General features: G+C 43.2%; 2 non-coding genes across 2 annotated transcripts; both read left to right on the top strand.

Moving 5' to 3' along the window:
* Positions 1–2,117: 2,117 nt before the first annotated feature.
* LOC120048912 lies at positions 2,118–2,224 on the top strand. The gene has a single exon (XR_005477061.1). It is a non-coding gene; the product is annotated as a U6 spliceosomal RNA (small nuclear RNA).
* Positions 2,225–5,004: 2,780 nt separating this feature from the next.
* Positions 5,005–5,077, top strand: trnat-ugu. Its single transcript has one exon. It is a non-coding gene; the product is annotated as a tRNA-Thr (tRNA).
* The last annotated feature ends 245 nt before the right edge of the window (positions 5,078–5,322 follow it).

Raw genomic sequence — 5,322 nt, 5'->3', positions numbered from 1 at the left:
ACTATGGGGCATAGTAGATTGACATAGGCTAGTGATTTTGCTGTTCGTTACTTGTCTTGCACAACGTGAAGTCCATACAGAAATGGTTTGTCGAGATCGGTGTGGAAGAACTTGACTGGCCTGCACAGAGCCCTGACCTCAACCCCAATGAACACCTTTGGGATGAATTGGAACGCTGACTGAGAGGCAGGCCTAATCGCCCAACATCAGTGCTCTTGTAGCTGAATGGAAGCAAGTCAGCGCAGCAATGTTCCAACATCTAGTGGAAAGGGAGGACCAACTGCATATTAATGCCCATGATTTTGGAATGAGATGTTCAACGAGCTGGTGTCCACACACTTTTGGTAATGTAGTGTATATACGGAGGCCAGGATAGGGTTTAGAATGGAATAAACAGCTGTAGATACATTTGCCCAGTTTATTGTTTTCTCTGATAGTAAACATTAGCTGATCTTGCGTTTTTCAGATTTACAAAGTCAACACCTTCTACAATATTTTCCATCTATGTTGGACATTGGTTCACATGATGACATCAATATTTCAGGTATGATCCTTCAATGTTGACGTCAGCCTGAGTGGTTGGAATACCGTTGTTTTTGCACGTGCCTCTCTGGAAATGGCAGATAGAATATAGTATGGCGCACTGATATTAGAAACATGCCTCTAGAATCGCTACTCAAAAACGTTCTTCAAACCGTCTACCGTGGTTCTCAAACGTCATATCTGGAGTAACAACCACCACATTTTATTTTGTGTGTAGGCCTAGTGTGTACATGGATATTTGCATAATGCATGCAGAGCAGGGTCTATTTCTTTCAACCATCTCCAGGAGTGTGTAGACAATTTGCGGTGATAGGGCGCCTCGAGCGTTGATTGGCGTTGAACTATGAAGAGCCATTTCTGATGATAGCGCATTTGGGAGACTGTAATCTATCGAAAATACGGGTTAGCAGCTACCAGAACCACACCTTGAAAGTTATATACTTGCTTGCGAAAGGTAAGCTTGAGATGCTCTGGTTTTATAAAATACCTAATGTTATAGCTGCTGCTGTTGAAAAAGTCAAAGTGAACTATGTTATGGCCACGCATTCCCTTCAGACAGCCCAAGTATCTGTTCTTTAGAGATGTCGATATTCATCGTCGACATCTCTAACGCGCAGATACTGGGGCACCTTCAGACTAGCTACACACGTTCCGCTGCACTTCGGTGTGAGTAGCTAGCTATAACTTGTTAATTACCACATGTAATTACCACCACTTTATTCAGTGCTGCTGCATTCTAAAGTGCAACCCATTTATATTAAAACGGTTTCACTCCCCTCCATTTTTGAGTCTGTCAGTTTGTCTACTTTGAACTTTGTCTTCTAATATATAACGTTAGATTCGTCTGGGAAAACATGGTTGTTGTATTTGACCATTTATCCTAAATTGTAGAAATGTGTTGATGTCAAACGTGTGAAATTAATAAAATGTCCATCTGCTGTCAACAGACTTGACTTGACTTTCTGGCTGCTAGGTGGAACAGCGTTTATCAGCCCTCTGCAAAGTCTTATTTGCTGTGGATGGAGCCCCATCTGGCGGACAGAATCAGTACTGCACCAGCGGACGTGAAAGAAGACTGGTTTTAAAAAAAGAATCCAAGATGGCGACTTGTGAGTGTAGCACAAATGTCTTTAGTTTATCCCCTCCTTGTTGGTAAGAGTTTCTGCTGTTTACAGATGTGAAAGTGTTCAAAGCACACACACTAAGCCTGACCTGTCATAGCTCTATGTAAAAGCTGCCACTAGATACAGATTTAAGATAAGTTTAGTTTCTACTAGCCTAACAAAGAGTGTTATGGGGGAAGGGAGGGGGGAATACAGCCTGGTTTTTGTCTAACGACACCAATCGCAGCACAGCCCGCTACTCTACATAACCCCCAGCCTGCTCTCCGGGTCGGTGAAAGGCATCTGTTAGAATCTTTTAGATAGTACCTCCAAAAGTGCTGTGTGTGTGTAGCGGTGGTTGACTGTGTTTTAAGTAATTGTGAGTGTCAGGGTGGTTCCAGAGATTAACCGTCAATGAGACTGCTAGTCTAGTCTGGTCCTATAGTTAAGGTCTGTAAATAAGGACTATTTGTGCTCGCTTCGGCAGCACATATACTAAAATTGGAACGATACAGAGAAGATTAGCATGGCCCCTGCGCAAGGATGACACGCATAACCGGAAGCGTTTCCAACTTTTCTCTCCCTGAGGGGTAAAATTGTATTTTTCAGACCTAAAACATTGTGTTTTCTGTATTCAGTGTGTGGTGGAGAAAGCAGGCACTCCTGTGGATGTTTGGTACCCTCTAGTGGTCATGTTGGGTAAGTGCAACAGGACAGCTGAACTAAACCCAGACCAATGTAGACAGAAAATCACTTATACCCATACTAAACCACACCATATAATTGCAAACAGGCCGTGAGTTAATACATTTGTGACAATTAATTGTGACAACACGGGGGAAAACGACAGCTCCCTCCTTGAGGACCAGAACCCCCATGACTCATTCATTCCTTCATTAGATGTAAGATTCAACTTGTTTTTGTGTTTTACACTATTCCCGTGTTAAAGCTATTCGTTATCCTGCCCAGGCTTGTTTCTGTGTGAGTTTGGCAACCTAGATTGAGATTTAATATTTTTAAAAGCACCGAAAGTATCAACATTTAGAATGTTATTCTATTGGAACATTTGGTGCTACTGTACATATAGTTTAAAGGGATTTTCCCGTACTTTTGAATACTTTTTAGCCAGTAGTTCTGAAAGTAGAACTCATGAGCCAAAACTTGTCCCCGACAATTGCGTACTACATCACATATGTGCAGATGTGTGCACCACGTCATTGCGCTCTCTCTCTCGCTCTTCTCTGATTCTTGCTAGCTGTCACTCAAGTAGCGAGGGGCTGAACTCATTGACTGGAACCGACGCCCACTCACTGACATAATCTCCGTCGCATCTAAACCAGCATTGGCCAGTTTCTGGACTGTCGTGGTCCTGATGCTGGGATTTGTGTATGTAGTTGTTCCCGCTGCCCTGCAGATCTTGGGTAGAAGTGCTGCCAGATAGTTCACGCCCATCGGCACTGACGTGTTCCAGATCGAGTCCCCGATACACTCCTCTCCTTGGGTGGAGATAAAATGCAAGGCTGTTCTCCAGGCATTTCAGTAGATATTTCTCCAGTCATGCCACCGGGCATAGTGGGTTCCCTGGCTGCTCGAACATGAATCCCCTCTTGGACTCCCTGCCTCTCTCCCTTGGGTCCAGACGATTCTTTGTGGCCTCGTTTATATGCGAGAGTGGCGTATCTGAGAGAGAGAATGCGTTGTTATAATATTGCTTTCCAGTAGCCTATTACGAGTGCAACTTAGAAATAAAACAAACAGGCTATGAACATCATACCTTAGACTGTTCTTGTCTGTTTTTACAAGGAATGAGTTGGGCTTTAGTTGTCTGTTCCCCTCTTTTCTTCTTTGACCCAGATGTAACTGGAGGTCGAACCATACTTTCTGGACCAGACCCCTTGGTGTACCGGGATTCAGAGCCTGGCAGTTTTGGAGCTGGGCCATGTCCTTATCAGTGATGGGAGGGTGGCTGTTTGTGATATATTTTCCTTGCCTTAGCTGTTTGATGTTGGCCAGAAATGCATGATTCGAGGTGGTAAATTCAGTGTCCTTCATAAGGAACTAGCTGTGACTGGTGGTTGGGTCATTTAGAAACCCGTTGACCCCACTCCGGAGTGCCAGGTAGCTACTTATGCTGTACTCTTCCCCCTTCCCATTTCGTACATTTCCATAAAACTGTCGGAGAACAATGGTAAACTCTTCCTTAGTGACAGTTTTGAAGTCAACAACTTTTTTCTTCTCTGCTAGACAGCCCTCGAAGCAACGCACAGCCCAGTTTGTATTCTTAACTGTGTTTTTTCCCCCGTTGCGGCTTTTCTCTAGGTCATTCAATTCAGTATCCCACAAATCTGTATGCCTGTGTATTATTGCCATCTCTTTTTCCCAATTATTCCATAGTCATGCTGCCAAAAATGTTCCACTCATCCATTTTAGTTTTGGCAGCCAACTGAAAAAAAGTAGCCAGCCAACTGAAAAAAAGTTTTGTATGTTGCTACTGTATGACAACCAGCTCAATTTGCTGTCTGTCTCGTTCCGACACATTCACTTTATATGAGACGGTGGAGATCGCAATTCAATATGGAAAAGGCCGTAGAGACAGACCAGTTTATACAAATCTCTACTGTTGAGAACTAAATGCTAGTCTAAAAGAAATGGGAGATACTGTCTAGATGCTTTTTATAGTGGAGATAAAGTTTATACATTGATGCTCCCCCTAACCCCCCGCCCCCCCCACCACCTCATCTGACATTTTACCTGCCCCCACCCAATGGACATTTATCATGTTAGTTGTAAATATGTAATTATTATTATGTTGCTATTGTTTCATTCACTTCCCTTTGACCTGCACTGTAGGAGCTTAAGATATTCATTGTACCCTGCATTTACATCTGCAACCCTGCGCATGTGACTAATAAACACTCTCTGTGGCACTGCTAGGACTCACCACTAGAGCACAGCAACAGACAATATAATGCAGTGATCATTTGTAGGCTGTTCTCTGGCAATGGCAAAGGATTTTATGGTCTGTTGCTGCTCTCTAGTGGCAAGTCCTGGCAGTGCCACAGATGTGTGTGTGTGTGTGTGTGTTTTATTGCACAGGTCCAATTGGCATGTAAAAATGTGTATTATGTTTCTCTGGTCTAAATCTCATGTAGATCATGATGTAACAGAAAGACTGAAAACCAGCAGACACTCAAGCCTAGAGTAGTTGACTTTGCTTCATATGCTAACAACCTGTTTAGCTGGTTGGTCCAGACTGCACTAACAGCTGAGTGGCATGAGGTGTGGCCTTCTGTCTTTGAATTGGCTAGATCCGTTGTAATATGTAAATGGCCTGTTGTCTCAAGGTGTGAGTAGGTAAGGCTCCATAGCTCAGTGGTTAGAGCACTGGTCTTGTAAACCAGGGGTCGTGAGTTCAATTCTCACTGGGGCCTTGACTAAAGGATCACATGTTTTAATCCAGGTCAGTACAATCCCTATTTGTGTTCAATTCTGCTCCCCATGTATACATACATACCTTGTGAATAATTATGTTGTAGTAGCTTATGTCTCGTGTCAACAGAACATCCAGCACAGAAATTACATTATTGATGCAAGCTCTCTCACAAACACCCAGAAGAGCATCTATATTTATTGTTACATTTTTGTGGCGAGTTACTGGGTTTTATGGCATCAGTCA

The sequence above is a fragment of the Salvelinus namaycush genome, chromosome 5, assembly GCF_016432855.1.
Source record: "Salvelinus namaycush isolate Seneca chromosome 5, SaNama_1.0, whole genome shotgun sequence".
In the NCBI taxonomy this organism is placed as follows: Eukaryota; Metazoa; Chordata; class Actinopteri; order Salmoniformes; family Salmonidae; genus Salvelinus; species Salvelinus namaycush.
This window is presented reverse-complemented; position numbering and strand designations above follow the sequence as displayed.